We start from the raw sequence: 18,046 nt of genomic DNA, 5'->3' as shown, positions 1-18,046 counted from the left end.
GAGAAGAGAGAGAGAGAGAGAGAGAGAGAGAGAGAGAGAGAGAGAGAGGAAAATGGAGGCTGATGTTCACATGTCTCTAGCAGTCAAAGGTAGTTGGTATACCTAGGTTGGGTATTGGGTTACACCTCTGATTGAGTGGACATCTTGTTATTGATCATTACCAAATATATAAAGTCTTTGGATAATCTAAGCATTAGAGTCTCATTTGTACCAAGCCCGCAAGGTTGGCCGGATGGTTTTTAGCAATGTCCAGCCTTGCGGAGACATCGTGGAAGATTGGCAGAGCCATCTCCCACACTGGCGTCTCGTGGGTGGCAGGGCTGGCCGTTTCTAGCTGCAGCTCACACATGGCCTCTGGCTTCTGGCCCCGGAACATGGCAGCTGAGCTAGCAGAGCCACTGCAGCTTAGATAGTCGGCTTGACCAGTGGCAATTTAAAATAATTACTTCAACATGTGTTATATATGTGGAATGTACTATGTGTATGCTCTGTGTGTGATATGTATATGCTATGTGTATTATATTTCTGTTGTGGTTTGTTATGCATGATAAACATGTGTGGTATATGTGTGGCATTTGGTATGTGTGTGGTGTTTGCTACACATGTGTGATATGCCATATGTGTGAGTTGTATGTAGTGTGAGTAAGGTGAGTACATGTGTGTGTTGTTTGTATGGTATATGTGTATGACTGGGGTGTGTGCATGGTGTTTGTATATATATTGTATATTTGTGTGTGTGTGTGTGTGTGTGGTGTTTGTGTGTATGTTTCCCTAGCTGTCAGCCTCCTTAGGGTATACCTCAGCTTCAGAATTACATGTCCATGTTGAACTCTACCTCACAGGAGAAGAGCCATCATCAGATGCCTGATGGAAGTGATGTAAAAACTTGACAGTGTGGCCCAGTGCAACTGTTTGATGGATGAAATCAGTTTCATTGTCTCCCAGACCTGGGAAAACTCTGGTCAGACCTGTGGTACAGCAAGCAACCTACTTCCTTCCCATCGCAACTGCCAATGCTTACTGAACTCTTTGCATCCTCATTGTTTGCCTTCAAGAAATCCAGCTTATGATGCTCAATGTTGGAACATTATGTGTTAACATTTCTGATGGATGGAGCTTTCTTTAACCCAGTAAACATGAGCAAGACAGGCTTCATATCACTAGCTATAAAAAGGTTTTAAAAAGACGATCATAAAAATAAATGGAAAAAACCCCCACACATATTCCATTCTAGCTGAGATTTGCTTTTTTTTTTTTTTTTTGCACCCTGAGCCATTTTCTTCTCAGTTAAAAAAAAAAAAAAAAGAGCAACAAGTGTCAGAGAGGTCAAGACATGTCAGTGCGCTCATCTTGACATAATCAGAGGACTAGGAAAGAATTCAAAGGGAACACTTTCTCATGGTGCCACTTGGTGCTACTCACTGCTACCTGTGAATTTCCCTAATTCACACATCTTCATCATAGAGTCCTGAGACACATACCTAACAGAATGACTGGTCCTTTGTGAGTTTTCCACCAGAGACTGTTCTTATCCGTTCTTACAAAATTCAAAATGAAAATGTATTTGATGCCTTTTTTCAGAACAGATTTCCCTCTGTCTCCTCCTCCACAACCCCCTCCCTACCCCAATCCCATTCTCATACAAAGATAGCCTAGACTTCCTCTTTGTGGGAATAGGACCAAGAATGTGTGTGTGTGTTCCTGTCTGTCTGTCAATGGAGTCACATGATGAGTTACTGGAAATCAGACTCTGGAGACCAGCATCAGGATGCAGATCTGTGTTTATTGCCCATATACAGTGTTTGTGCTGAGAATTGAGGGGTTTGGGATTGGCAAACTGTTACTGTGCCCTAATGAAAGCCCTGTCTGATGAGATAACACAGAAGGGGAGTGGCAGGGAAACATCAGCTCCATGACGGGGAAAGTGGCCACCACCTTGACCTCGGTTCCTTCTTTCTTTTTTTTTTTTTTTTTTTTTTTTGGTTTGTCGAGACAGGGTTTCTTTGTATAGCCTGGCTGTCCTGGAACTCACTCTGTAGACCAGGCTGGTCTTGAACTCAGAAATCTACCTGCCTCTGCTCCCAAGTGCTCAGATTAAAGGCATGCGCCACCACTGCCCTGCCTGGCCTTGGTTCCTTTTTGCTGTTTCACCGGTGTTCCCGGTGTCATCTTAGATTTAATGCAGTGTACAGAAGATCAGGATTCTTCAAGGTGTTGCAGGAGCCTCAGGCACCTTGATCTTCATCCCACTTTTCCTTCACAAGGATGGCTTTCACATCTGCCACATTCTGTGTCTGAGGGGGATCTAACATTTTTTTCCATGAACATCCTCTCCCTAGTACAGGCAAAGGGGAAACAACAGAAGGGTGACACAGTTTCTTCCCTCTGTTTCCTTTCATTCAGTCACTGAGGGGTAGACTATCTTCTGCCTGCAAAGCTGGGCCAATGATGTTGAGTGCAGAGCTGGGGCAACGTGTATTCAGGCCAGCACTGTCTGTGTAATAACCCAGGTGTGATGTAGGGAAGACAGGATTGGGAGTCTGGAGTTGGTAGGGAGCAGCATAGCTCAGTGGCAGTACATTTTGAACCTGGGGCCAGAGCAAAGCAAAACAAAAGATTTTAAAGTTCCAGATGGGACTAGAGTCCTGAATGAAAACATAGAAGAAATTAAGTGCTATAGAATAAGAATGAGGGAACCCTGTGTTGCACACCCTCACTTTCTGGTTTGTTGGAACAATTTTGCAGCATAGGTGTGATAGTGTCACATAAACAGTGGAAAGAAACACTAGAAAAAATTGAGGCTCTGTGTAAAAGCTGGTTATGGATAAGGCCCTGACTGTCTTGATCCTCAGCACACTACAAAAAAGGAATCTCCCAGACATAGTGGCTCTAGACTCTCGTGGCTTTCAGTTATGGATTGTTTTCTTTCAAGAAAAACAAACAAACCCAACATCATTTCTATTCAGAATCAGCAGATGGGCTGTATCATTAGCTACTTTTTTTGTAGCTCTGACAAAGCCAATGAAGGATGTAGGGGTAGGGATTTTGGCTCAGACATCAAGCAGGCACAGTCCAGTCCATTATGAAAGGAGGGCAGAGGAGTGAGGTGACCAGGTATATTGTGTTCCTGGTCAGAAGCAGAGAAATGAATCCTGGTCACAGCCTCCTGTTCATTCAGCCAAGAACGCCAGTCCAAGGAATGATGCTGCTCATATTATGGAGTGGTATAACCTTGATGCTGTTTGTGAGACATGCCCAGAGATTTGTTTCCTGGGTGATGTTAGATCCTGTCAACTTGACAATCACTGGTAACTAGCTGTGGAATTGGTATGCTTTGATGCTGTGTGCTATGTGCGCTAACAGTGTTGGACCCAACACTGGACTTTTTGTAGTCATCATGGGTATAAGAATCAAGACCTTCTATAAGGGATAGTTATATGTAGACTCCCATAAAGTTGTCGTTGCTAGTTGAGAGCAAAGTGGCTGGGAAGAGAGATTGCATGCATCAAAGGCAGTTTATAATACTTTAAACACTACATTCTGAAAAGCAGAATGTAGTGCTAGGAAGCAGAGGTGAGTGATCCTGTGATCCTCTGGCTTCCTGCCTGTAGTTCCCAAGATAAAGTGACTAAAAGGAGATGGGGATCTCAGCAAAGACAGGTAGCTCCTTTGAGCCAATGAGATGAAGCCCGGAGGTTGTGAGATGGAATTTTCAAGGTTGGTGAGCTGGAGAGGGGTTATACCAGGAACTAGAGGAGGACTCCCCAGGAACGTGTAGCTGAGTGCTGACCCATGATGCATCTGTATATTCAGGCTGGGGAAAGATCCACTTAGAGGAGAGAAATTAATAGCCTTGAAAGGTCTGTATTATTCCTGGTCCTACTACTTGAAAGCTCAGGACTCATGCAGTGTCCTATATAATATCACACAGAGGTATTTGTCTTGATGAGGGGCAAAAGTAGTTCCCAAGAAAGAGTGACTAAAAGGAGATGTGTAATGAAAGTACCACAAATTGTAATATGTGAACAAATGTGAGACTCTCCTTTCCTTAGTTTAGAGTCTCCAAAAAACAGTTGAGGACTAGGGGTGCAGCTGAACTTGTAGAACATTTGCTTAGCATGTACAAGGCATGTTCAGGGCATGTACAAGACATGTACAAGACCCATCCCCAGCACTGCACACTCACAAAACATAACTGGCTGCTTACAGCAACACTAATAACACATATTATTGTGGAATTCAGAGCAAATATCTGACATTAAAATAGTGTAAAACCTGGGAACAAAAGATTGGAAGGATACAATCATCACATTCTTGTACCACATGTGAACTTGAGCTCAGAACTGGTTCATTGCCAATGAGTATACACAGGGATGGAGTGATATTTGAAGAGGCCAAATTCTATAAAGGATATTTATAAAAGTCACTAAGAAAGAAGAGCCTTCAGGATGAGGGAATACTATATAGGGAATGTATTTACTAGAAAAAAGATGTAGTTTTAATGAAAATGGCTCCATAGACTCATAGGAAGTGGCATTATTGGAGATGTGGTCTTGTTGGAATATGGGTGGTCTTGTTGAGGAAAGCATGTCACCAGGAGTGTGTGGGCTTTTAGGCTTCAGATGCTCAAGGTAGGTCCAGTGTCATACTCTCTTCCTGATGCCTGTGGATCTAGATAGAGAACTCTCAGGTACCTCTCCAGCACCAGGTCTTCCTGCATGCCACCATGCTTCCCACCATGATGATAATGAAGTCAACCTCTGATGATGAACTTCCTATTCCTGTGGAATTCTTTCTTCCTTAAGTTGCTTTTGGTCCTGGTGTTTTATCACAGCAACTGAAAGGCAACCAATACAAAAACATCCTGTGGCTCTACAAGTGACAAAATTCTTCATGTTTCACTAGAAGCTAGCTAGGTTCCTGTGGCACTTTCAGTGTTTCTTGGGGTGACAATAGGAATAGGTAACTTTGTTTGGGTTCTCACTAAGGCATCAGAGGAGATGAAGACACTTTTATTTCCCCTGTGGGCTGACAGCTTATTTGGCTGCCACAGTTGCTGGAGGGAAATGATAAAACCCATTTCCATCAGGTGCTATTTGGAACACTCAGGTCAGTTCAAGTTCAACAGAACACATTAGCGAATCATTGACATCCACTTGGGTCAAGGAGTTTTTAACTTTGGAAATTGAGATTATAGGATGGTCTATGGTGACTCCTGAAGAGCATCAAGCTTTTGAAAGTTTAGGGGAAGCAATTATTATGAACGAGCACAGATCATTTCATGTATTACATCACAGAAGCCACAAGTGAAACTGCAGATAGAGAACCACAGCAGCTGCACAAACATGACTCACTAGTTTTAAACTGTGACATGCCTGCTAATTGTTTAAACCAAAGAACTGAATCCATAGAAAATCTTACTCTGTGACACAGAGGCAGTGTTAGTACTTTTCTGTGTGGCACGTGTTCATATGTGTGTGTAGGACTGAGATTGATGTTAGGTGTCCTCTAGAATTATCTACTTTTTTATTTATCGACTAATTGATAGATTAACCAATCAATTGCACGTGTGTGCACGCACATGTGTATGTGTCTATGGAGGTCAGAGGACAACTTATGGGCATGGTTCTCACCTTCTACCATGTTTGCTCTGGAGACTTTTTTTTATATTTTTATTTATTTATTTTTTAATCAAATCATAATTTTTACTTATTCACACAGGGGTTATAAACACAGAAAGGCAGAATGTGGGGAAGGGGATGACACAGGAGCGTGGGTGTTCAGGGGGAGTACACGTATCTTTCAGAACAGGGTATCAGCTGGGTGAAGGTTCAGGGGACAGGTCACTATGACTCTGCCTATGATTCACTTGTCCTTATCTAAGTTGGTATTGTCTGCCAAGGCTACCTATTTACAAGGTCTATGACTACCCAGGCTGGTCAATTTTCCACAAAAGCTGCCTGTTTACAACAGCTTTCAATGTTTTTCCACAGAGACCCAAGAGTTGGTGTTAGTATACATGTATGACAAGCCTATTGCTGATTTTAGGCCTATGGCTGATTTTAGGCCTTCAGTGTATATGCAGGGCTGCCCCTGACATCTCCTCCCTTCTCTAAGTATAGAAAGGCTGTGGTGATTCTAATCTTGTGAAGGCAGGGATAGAGGCCTGACCTCCAGTAATTGAAGAGGACTTTGTAATGGCTCCAGTCTCCCTGTTGTTGTTCAGTGAGGCATGAGGGCAACAACCATCCTGATGTCTTTTTTCTGGAAAGGGGATACTTTTGACATCAACCTCTATGCAGTCAGGTTTGCCCCTCAGGGAACCCAGAGAGATATTTTTAACTATTATTTATATTCCCTTGCAGTGCTTAGCCTCACAGCCTAAGCAAGAATTCAGATCACCTGTCAGAGGGGGTTCTGGGTGGCCCCTCTCTGCTTGGTCTAGCGGCAGAAGTCCCCTCTTTTAGGTTGGGTGCAGATGAGTTTTGGGAATACCCTGGATAGAATAACAACCTCATCATGAGTCTCATGGTCCTCCATAGCTAACTTATGATAATGTATCTGAATAGGTTTTGCTACCAAATTATTTATCTGTTGTTTCACAAAGTTATTCAGTCTATTTAAGGCCCAGGGACCAAAAGAAATAAACAAAAATAACCCAATCAATGATCCCAAGATGGGAGGAAGTAGGGTTGGCAATCATGGAGAGGTTGAAAGCCAATTCTTGTACCGGCTCTGATCTTTCTCTTTCTCTCTGTCTTTTCTCAGGGCCTTCTCTGACCTTTTTCAGGCTCTCTTTAACCATCCCTGTCTTGTCTCTGTAAAGGCAACATTCTTCTTTAAGGGCCATACACAGTCAGGAGCTGTAGACAGTCTTTTCTATTGTAAAAGAGTAAATCAAGTCCAATAAGGTCCTTTGAAATTTTTAGAGGTCTAAAGTCCTTTGAAATTTTTAGAGGTCTCGTCAGACAGCGAAATGAGGGATTTCTACAGATTAGTGATGTCAATCTCTAGCTGTTTGATATTCTTGTCAATGGCCCGTCGAAGGTCTGAGTAGTAGTGTAAGTTCGGAGGCCAGCATCTGGATTAGAACTTCTAACAGCAGACATCATGGGTGATTCATTTTTACCTGGAAAGGAAAAAAGAAGAGAGTTCTCAGGGAAATTTCTCTCCCTGGATGTCAATTTTTATTCATTTTATTTATGGTTGGGCCTGGCTTTGTGGGGGTATCTATTTATTTCATTAGTCTTTTTTGGTAACCATTTAGGTGTGCCTTCTGTGGTATCAAGCAGGCATATCAATCCTTGGCCCCATAAGAGAACTGGGTCCAGACCATTCCCTTTAAGGGTAAGAGGGTCCTTCCACATAGCTGTGGCATAGTTTTTATTGGTCTTGGTGATGCCAGAGGCAGTCAGCAGCAGATTTGCCATGAGCTTTCAGGTTTAGAGAGTTAAAAGTGAACAAGGCATGTTGGAGAGTCTTTTGGGGGACTCCTGGGGGGTACCATTCCCCTTCTTTTGTTTTTAAAGCCAATTTTTTTAGAGTCCTTGTAAAATCAGGGCAGATGCACCTGCAGCCACTCCTTCCATACTCAGAGAGTCATGAAGACACTGAGATACTGCCTGGGTTAGAGCTCCTGGGAGGCAGTCTTCCTCTGGGTTTTGTGAGGTTGGGTACAGAGCTGCTGCCTGGGATTTGCTCTGTGCTTGGGCCCAGACTGGAAGTCCTCTGTTGTGGAGACTTCTATCAGATGTGAGGCTTGGTGAAGCTTGCCTTTGCTTGCTGAACCATTGTACTGACAATATTTTTTGATCCACGTTTTCTCATTGAACCTAGAAGTCACTGAGTCAATTAGACTGAATGGCCAGCAAGCTCCAAGAGTTTGGAAGACCTGTTTAGCCCTCCTAAGCACTGGACGTACAGAGTAGTGTTTTATGGGGATCTGAACTCAGTTCCTCACAGATATGCATCAAGTACTTTACTATCAAGGCCTGTACTTAGTATCTTCTCCCTCTTCCTACCACCAGCCCACTCCAGAGACCCTTGTTGAGAGGTGTTACCATCCCCATCAGAGACACTTGAATCCATGGATAAAGGGCATACACATAGCTTGTCACTTTACAGCTTGCCTTTTGTGGCACAATTGCTGGGCACAGATACCTCCTTCCTGGAAAGGTGTGACCTTATCAATTTATCATCTCTGTCTCTCCTTCTGCCTTAAACTTAGTGGCTTGCATCAGCTAGCCCCCACCAACATCCTTGGCCCCCAGTCCTTATCAGAGGCTGCAGGCCCTAGCTGCCCTGAGACCTTACATAACTGCTACTTTCTTCTCATTCAAAAGCATGGCAACAAAAGCCACTCTCCCTGCATCTCCTTTTCTCTTGGGACCCAGAAGTTCCACCTGTACCTTCCCCCGAGCAATTAGCTCTTGGCTTTCTTTATTGACAAATCAAGAACCAATAAGGGAACTAGACCTTAATATCAGCACCTCCCCTTATTCCCTTAGAGTTAGCATCTGCGAACTCTAGGACATGCTGGCCTTCTCTAGAGCAGAAGCCATGTCCTACTGGCCTATATTTCCCTAAAAGGGAACCTGTTACTTAGGTTGTTGCTTAGACCCATCCTCAACTATGCCATCACTAACTGATGAACTGACCTCAGTAGGAGAGAGGTGTGACCAGTTGAGAAGGGATGTCCAGATCCAATTCATGTTTCAGGGGAATTGACACAGCAGCAAGGTGTTTTATTTGAGACCTCTGAAATATTGCTAATATCTTGATGTATTCATGTACTTTTGTGGAAATAAATTGAAATAGCAGGAAAGGGACTTTTCTGGGACAGTTTTAGAGGTTACTAATGTAAATTTCATGAAATAGGGCTTTCAAAAAGGTCCTAGCATGCTGCCTTGATGCCCAAAACACTTAGTGATTTCTCTGAACTTAAGAAGACCTAGACTAAGATTCAATCTTTCTTATATTTACTATTCTAACCTTTTATAGTAGTAAATTTTTTCTCTTTATAATCATAAAGGACTTTGACATATATTTTCAATCATCCTGTAATGACTCTAAAAATGAAATATCCCTTGCCTACCAAAATCATGTTTGGAGCCACCAAACCTGGATCACTAGTGCCTGGCAGGCTAGCATACAGCCTGCCAACTGCTTCCCTGGCATGTTCTTGAGTTCTATTTATTCTTACATGAATCCACAAAGACAGACCTTACAGATGTTCCAAAAGGGAAAGCTGAGGGTCAGGGTTGTTAAATGATTCATAAGATCATTCCTCTAGCAGAAAGCTCCAGTGCTTAAAAACACATTTCAGAAGAATCTAGTAAAAGGGAGGCCATTAGGAAATGGTGAGCTTAGAATTATTTAGGGCCATTTAAAATTAAGGAAAGAGAACATCTGTTGATCAATATGTGCTGAAGAACACCAAACCATGGAAATCACTTGGGAAATTTCTAGAACTTAGTGAGTTTGTGTGAAGAAACTTGGAAAGGAAACTTTTATTTGAGGACATATGATATTAACTTTCAGTCAGGCAGGAATGTTGACATATACTTGATTTAACACTAAGGGCCTTGATTTATATAATTCTGGGTTAAGGATTTTTAGTGCTTTATAGCTAGTTGGGCATTGCTACCAGGAAAAGTAGAGATGAAAACAAACTTAAAACCTATGATCTTAATTTTAAGTTTCATTTATCTGAGTATTATTTATTTATACTGAGAAAACATTTAATCTGAGTGATTCAACTTTTACTAGATACGATTACCTCTTAGAGTTTTGCCAGGAATAAAGAGAGTGATGACCTTGTCTATTGGAACACATCCAGGAATGAAGCTGTGTGAGGAGATTTCTGACACCTTGTGAGAAAATGCCAAGAAAAAAAGACAGGAGTCTTATGACTTTAGTTTTCTCAAAACACAAAATTATTCCTGGAATATATTTTCATGCTCTTCCCAAATATCGCAGATAGGAGTGAGTTTACTTGAGCTGTAGCTAGTTACCTGCCTCTATGGAAAAACATATTTCTAATGTGCCATTTGTCTTTATTAATTATACATTTTACTCATTACTCTTCTTAACCCTCGGAGTATAAATTGTCTGGTGCTCTGAATAAAGTTGGCTATTGGATGTGACCCTACTTTACTTCATTTTAGACCCCACTCTGCCAGGTTCACATTGCCAACTAAAGTGGTAAACATTTGTTCCTGCCCCTGGGAGACCACACATGGAAGAAGAGCTGACAACTTCAGTGGCCATGCTAGTGACAAGATTTACCCAGGGACTTAATGAAGAATTGATGATAGCTAGGGCTATAGCTCAGCTATAGAGTGCTTAAAAAGCATGTAAGAGGCCTGAGGTCTGAGCCCTAGTACTTTGTAAATTGAGCTTGATAGCACCTGCATGTAATCCCAGTACTTAAGGGGTAATGGCATAAGGACCAGGAGTTCAAGGTCAGCCTAGGATACTCTGAACTCTATCTCAAAAACAAAAACAAAGACATAACAACAAAAATGTATCAACAGAAAGAGCAAATGAGTACCAACAACTTGTTCTAGAAATCTGGTTGAGTTTTGAGGGCGATATTGGGTAGAGTTGAGAGAAGGAAGGTAGGAAAAACATGCTGGATAGGGACACTGAGTTGTAAACATATGTGTTTTAATATGTCACCAACCTCGCAAAACCTATTCAGATACATTATCATAAGTTAGCTATGGAGGACCACGAGACTCATGATGAGGTTGTTACTCTATCCAGGGTATTCCCAAAACTCATCTGCACCCAACCTAAAAGACGGGACTTCTGCCCCTAGACCAAGAAGAGAGGGGCCACCCGGAACCCCCTCTGACTGGCAATCTGAGTTCTTGCTTAGGCTGTGAGGCTAAGCACTGCAAGGGAATATAAATAAAAGTTAAAAATATCTCTCTGGGTTCCCTGAGGGCAAACCTGACTGCATAGAGGTTGATGTCAAAAGTATCCCCTTTCCAGGAAAAAGACATCAGGATGGTTGTTGCCCTCATGCCTCACTGGACAACAACAGGGGGACTGGAGCCATTACAAAGTCCTCTTCAATTACTGGAGGTCAGGCCTCTATCCCTGCCTTCACAAGATTAGAATCACCACAGCCTTTCTATACTTAGAGAAGGGAGGAGATGTTAGGGGCAGCCCTACATATACACTGAAGGCCTAAAATCAGCCATAGGCTTAAAATCAGCAATAGGCTTGTCATACATGTATACTAACACCAACTCTTGGGTCTCTGTGGAAAAACATTGAAACAGATGGCTATAAGCTATTGTAAACAGGCAGCTTTTGTGGAAAATTGACCAGCCTGGGTAGTCATAGACCTCGTAAATAGGTAGCCTTGGCAGACAATACCAACTTAGATAAGGACAAGTGAATCATAGGCAGAGTCATAGTGACCTGTCCCCTGAACCTTCACCCAGCTGATACCCTGTTCTGAAAGATATGTGTACTCCCCCTGAACACCCATGCTCCTATGTCATCCACTTCCCCACATTCTGCCTTTTTGTGTTTATAACCCCTGTGTGAATAAGTAAAAATTATGATTTGATTTAAAAAATAATAAAAAAAAGTCACCAACCTTCTATCTCAGTGTATAGGTTCTCATTCATGTCTATAAACATGTTAAAACATCTTAAGGACACTTCCTCCACTTGAAAATTCATGGTTGTCTCTTCACATGTTTCTCTTTCTTCATTTATTAGGTGGTTTCATCATAAGGACAAGTTTTAGCCAGGAGAGAGGACAACTCACACCGATTTTTTTTTTCTTTACTGAGGCCCCGTGTTAGCAGTATGCTTAGGGGAAAGTGATATGTGGGAATGAAGAACAGACATCTCCAGTGGAGAAAAGGCAACTGGAAAACGATTAATTTCAAGTTTTGTTAAGATATTTAGGTTTTTTCTTTCCTCTTCTTTCCCACCCACTTCCCTTCCCCTTCCTTCCCTTTTCCCTTTTCTTCCCTCCTTCACTTCTGCCTTGTCCAGTTCCATAAAACTCATATTTTACAGGTGATCATGATTCACTTCTTTTCCCTCCTCCCTTCCTCCCTCTCTCTCTCCCTCCCTCCCTTCCTTCCTTTTTTCTGTCAATCCCTCTCTCTCTTTCTCTCGCTCTTTCTCATTTTTCAAGAAAGGAACTCTCTGTATAGCTTTCCTGGAACTTGCTCTGTAGACCAGGCTGGTCTCAAACCCAGAGATTCACCCATCCCTGCCTTCCAAGTACTGTATTAAAGGTGTATGCCATCACATCTAGTTTGATTGTGTCCCGTGAGTCCTCTTGTGTTTGTGATTCATGACAAAAGTCAGTATGAGCTAACAGAGTGTGAATAGAAGACCATGAAAAAAGTTCCCAACTCCTAGGTTTTCTGAGGCTGCTTAGGCAGCATTGCCTACACACCAGGGATGGTAATTTGCTGGAGGATGGAAGGTTACCCATTCCTCTGTATTCCTGACATATTCGTCTTCCTCACAGAACAAAGCAGAAGAACAAACTCTACTTTTCCACCACATCTATATGGAATACATTGTTAGCACATCTGCCAGTATTCGGGGACACATGGGTCAATAATGTCACCAGGAGCTGTGGCAAGTATTTACCCCATGCCCTATAGCCTCAGCATCCTAAGGCAGCACACATTTCTAGGAGGGAAGCAGATGGTGGAACTGTAAGGTTTTATGCTATCTAAATAGAAAATAGCCCCTCTCACAAAGAAAAGTTGAGACTCCATAGCAACATGACTTGACTTTTAGGACCTGACTCTGTCATTATCTTGCCAAATGTCTGTAACTAAAAAATCATTAGTACTTTTCTGAAGGCACTGGGTCCACCCTGGGGACTGTGGGTCCTGTGATACATGGAACTGGTCACCTGACTCCTCAGTATAGTGCCCACAGCTGGGGAAGCATTGTCCTTCTTCTGGTAGAACTTCTAGTGTGGCTTGACTAGTGTTCAAGCATCACAACTGAGTGGAATTGAATTCCCTGAGTACTTGTTATTGGCCAATTTCTGTGGCTGTGTGCAGGAGTCTTGATGCTTTTTGAAAGCCAGCCTACAGCAAATGACCACAGACGAAGTAACTTCTGGTATGCACATAACTCTTAAAATATCGACCAGCTATTCACATTAAAGCCTCACAGAGGAACTCAAATTGCTTCTGTTTGGGTAAGCTGTTAGATATTAAATTTACTTCTATTTCCACCTGTGCTAGATAATTTTATGGCAACTTGACACAAGCTAAAGTCATCTGAGAGGAAGGGACCTCAATTTAAAAACTGCCTTTATAAGGTCAGGCAAGTCTGTAGGGAATTTTCTCAATTAGTGATTGAGTCAGGTGGGCCTTATCCATTATAGATGATGCCATCCTTGAGCAGGTGGTTCTAGGTTCTATAAGAAAGCAGTCTGGGCAAGCCCAGGAGCAAGCCAGTAAGCAGCACCCCCCCCTCCCATGACCTCTGCATTAGATCCTGCTTCCAGGTTCCTGCTATGTTTGAGTTCTCATCCTGAGTCCTTGAATTATGAACAGTAATATGAAAATATATGCCAAATAAACCCTTTCTTTCTTCTCCAAGTTGTTCTGCTCATGGCATTAATCGCAGCAATAAAAACTCAAATTTAGACACCACCCTTTAAAAAAAAATCTCTCTGTAGGCTGTGGGAATTTACTTGGCATCCTGGTCTTGTTCTCTGGCCTTTGATCTTGGTGGCTATAGTGGTACAAGGTCTGACCTAAATCCTTAATTACTTAAAAGATAGAAATAGAATTTGTTAGTTTTTTTCTCATTGCTGTAACCAAATACTTGATAAAAAGCAACTTAATGGAGGGTTTTTTTTGACTACAGTTCAAGGGGACACAGGTTATCATGATGGGGAAGGCATGGTGGCAGGAATGTAACATAGGTGTTCATATTGCATCTGCAGTCAGCACATGAACAGCAGACAGGGAACAGAGATGGCTTTGAAACCTGACAGTCTATCTCCAGTGACACACTTCCTCCATTGAGACTCTACCTTTACAATGTTCTACAACATTTTCAAATAGCATCTCCATCTGTGGCCCAGGGTACCAGCACCAGAGCCTGTGGCAGCACATTTTTCTCCCCAACATACCATTTTTAATGATTATTTGGGAATTTAACATAATATAGCCCATCATACTCACTTTGTAGTACTCCCAGATGCAACCCCTGTGACCTCCTTCTCCCGCCAACCAAAAAAAAGAAGAAACAAAACAACAACAAACCTCACAAGTATAATTTGTGTTGCCCATATATATGTATATTCGCTCACTGGAGCATAGTCAGCTTCTAGTGGCTAATGCCTTAAAGAAATTTGAGTCCTTCTCTACCTGCACACCTGCCAGAAGCCGTAAACTATAGAGAGCTCCACTTTAGTAACTTAATTAGAATTCTTAACAATTCTCTTTGATGGCTTCCTGTGTATGTTGTTACTTTTGGGGATGTGTGGAATGAGGTGGTAATAGGAATTTGTCATTCTAAGACTGTTTTCAATTGTGAGTCTGCAGTCATCAATACCATGGCAAAAGTAACTTCTTTCTTCTTTATAGTCAGTGGGAGCACAAATCATAAACTTCCATTTGGTTTCTGGTGACCACATGCACCACAGATATCAACATGGCCTCTGGCATCAGCAGCATGTGCCACACACCTCAGCATGGTGTTCAGTGGTAGTACAGACATCAACAGAGTCCTCTGCTGCAGCACAGGCCACGGACAACAATATGGTCCCTGGTAGCAGTCTATCCCATGAACATCAAGATGGTTTCAGGTGGCAGCATAGAGCACAGACATCCGTATGGCCCTTTATGGTAACACAGATGATGGGTATCAGCATAGCCTTTTTCAGGAGCACAGACCATGGACATCCATTTAGTCTCTGTTGGCAGCATGGACAATGGACCTCAACATGGTCTCTGACAGCAGCTTAGACCATGGACACTGAGTGGCCTTTGGTATTAACACGGACCATGGACATTAACATAGTCTTTGGCTGTAGGAGGACCACACATCACAACATGGTTCTTATAGCAGTACATACTTACAGATATAAGTATCACCAACATCAATACAGACTCAGGCAGTAATATAGGGCACACACAACAACACAGCCTCCAGCACCAACCCAGACATTGGACACTAACATGGCTTCCTATGTTAGCATAGACTATGGACATCTATCTGGTCTCTGACAATAGCGTGGGCCTCAGACATTGACATGGCTTCCAGTGGCAGTCCAAGACACAACCACAGGCTTCAACACAGCCTGGGTTAACAGCATGCACCAATGATACCAACTTGACCTCTGGATGCAGAACAAACTATGGAGGTCTTTCAACGAGATCCAATTCAAAAAATGAACCATTCTTCACCTCAGATATCGAGTGGCAAAGCCAGGACAATCATGTGGGTGGGCATCATATTTGGAGGCAGAGTTTGCCCAAGCTACAGGATGGTGCACATACTCTGCAGATCCTACTCTGAAACATCTTCCTCCCTTATGTGTCCTGCCGCCTGATCTCACACTTGTCACAGCTTTTGCATCCCTAGTACTGCCTCTTTCCATGACACACACATCTCTCTGTTCATCCAGCTTTTCCACCTCTCCATCATATTCATATGTTGTAGTGGCATTGTAAATTTCTGCATCACACACACACACACACACACACACACACACACACACACAGCTTTACATGCAAATGTTCATTGCAATGAGTTTTTGGCCTGGTTCAAAGTTTCTGGTTTCTGATATACCATTAATACTGTACCATCACTGAGTCTTGTCTTGGATATCTTGCTGTTGCCCAGAGTCAGGGTGATCTTGCATCTAAGCAGGGCAACTGGGGGCAGGTTTTGTGCAAGCACCAGGTTGCCATATTCCTCCTTACCCTTGATGTCAGCTTCCTGAAGCTCCATGGGCTCAGCCTTTGTGCTTGTAGCCTGCATATAGCACCATGGTGCTGTTCTCTCAGTCTCTGAGCACAGCAGGCAGTGTGGGCTGTAGCTATGATGGGGGCCTGCTGGGAGGTGGGGAAGCCTAGGACCAACTCTATTCATCAAAGACATCTGGTCCTACAGGAATGGCTCCTCCACATCTTCCAGTAGTTTGTAGATGGAGATATGTTGGGGTGGACCAACTCAAAGTACTGGATCTGGTCCCAGATGGCAGCCAAGTTCGTCAGCCTGGGCCTTCTGGGGGGGCCTGCACATTTTACATTTAAATCCTGGAATGTATTTAGTAGTAGACAGTACAATACACTATTTGTAGTAGCTTTAAAAAATATGGATGATTCTCATGCATCAAATGTCCTTTCTCATCCTTCAAAAAGGAGAGATTTATGAACTCTAGTCTCAGTGGTACCATGAAAGAGTCTAGACTCTACATTTTTACTCTGTTCTCTTCAGTTTCCTGCTAATGTTTTGTATATTTTGTCTCCAAGATTGCAAAATTGTTGTTGTATCTTTAAGCATCACGTAGATACCTCATTTTATCTCATTTCATGTGGGAACCACTTTATTCAAGTAGCAAAATTCTTCTGGATTTTACTGATCTTTGCTTTCATCTCATTGGCCAGAGCTGCAGCACATGACCTTTACAACTGGAGAGAAGCTAGGAAGAAGACTTGGTTTTCCAGTGTTCATGACTGAGGATGGAATGTAGGTGACATTAATTGAACCTTAGAGGACCTGCCAGGGGAAGAACTGTCATTCCCATATCAAGTGACAAAGCAGCTCAGGAGACTTAATTTAAACATTTCCAAGCAGCAGAGGCAGATTGACCCCAAAGCCAACTAGATGTCACCATCTGAAACTGTCACCTTCTCAAATTTCAAAGTTCAGTACAATTTAACCTCTATTCAGTCATCATCTGCTATGAGTAAAGCATCATTTTGTGGTCACAAACTAATTTGCAGATGAACAAAACGTCATTCCTGCCCTAGAACAATGAATCAACCTGGCAGAAACACCCATGCACAGAAGTCTCAAATGTGAGGCAGAGCTAATATGTATAAGATCAGAGGATGGGTATCTGGTAAGGGATCGAGCTGGAGGGATGAGGAGACTAAGATGGAAATTCCCTAGAGAATGACAGATTTATCTAGGCTACCTTAGAGGACATGTATCCTTTATATTAACAAATACTGTGGTGTTTTGTTTTTATTAACACCAACTTAAGTTTTTTCTATGATGTTCTAAGTATCTCAGGTACAGTTTATGTTTGAATTCAATGTAGAGGTGTAATCTTTCATACTAAATCAACTAACAATATTTAATATTTCCATAAAAGCCACAATCTTGTCTTTTAAGCCAAAACCATATCTAGCCTATAAAATGAAAATTCAGCATTTAAGTGTGCTTGTTGCTCTTGCAGAAGACCTAGCAGTTTCTAGCCCTCACATGCTAGCTGACAATTATCTGTAACTTGAGTTCTAGGAGAACTAATGCTCTCTTCTGATTTCTGAGGATACCAGGCACATATGTGGTGCACACATATAAATACATATAAGCAGCAGTCATACACATAAAGAAGTTTTTAAAAAAGAAACTAAGAGTCTGGCATTGTGGTGCATGGTGCCAATCTTTTAGCGAAAGCCATCCTCTAATATTTAGGATGCTTGAGGTCAGCCTGAGCTACACAAGACCATTCCGCAGAAATTCCCAAATATATAAATAACCCAACAGACTGTACTCTGGTAAGCATCCCCACAACCATATGTATGAACATAGCACTAATTAGATTCAATGGGTTATTAAGAATGAGGAGGAGGGGGAGGGAGGGAAGGAAAAGGGAATATAAAGGTAAGAGGAGGAAATATTAATAAGGTTCAAGAGGTTAGATATGATCAAGATTTGTGATATGCATGTCTAATTGTCATAGAATAAAATGTAAAAGTTCTAAAAATCAATAGAAAAACATATACTTTAATCTAAGTAATTACGTATTTGAAAACATTCCTAAGAAAATACTTTGAGATATGGGCAAATATACATGT

This window comes from Grammomys surdaster, unplaced genomic scaffold (assembly GCF_004785775.1).
Source record: "Grammomys surdaster isolate TR1022 unplaced genomic scaffold, NIH_TR_1.0 62, whole genome shotgun sequence".
Lineage (NCBI taxonomy): Eukaryota > Metazoa > Chordata > Mammalia > Rodentia > Muridae > Grammomys > Grammomys surdaster.
The sequence above is the reverse complement of the archived record's forward strand: the minus strand, read 5'-3'. Positions refer to the sequence as shown.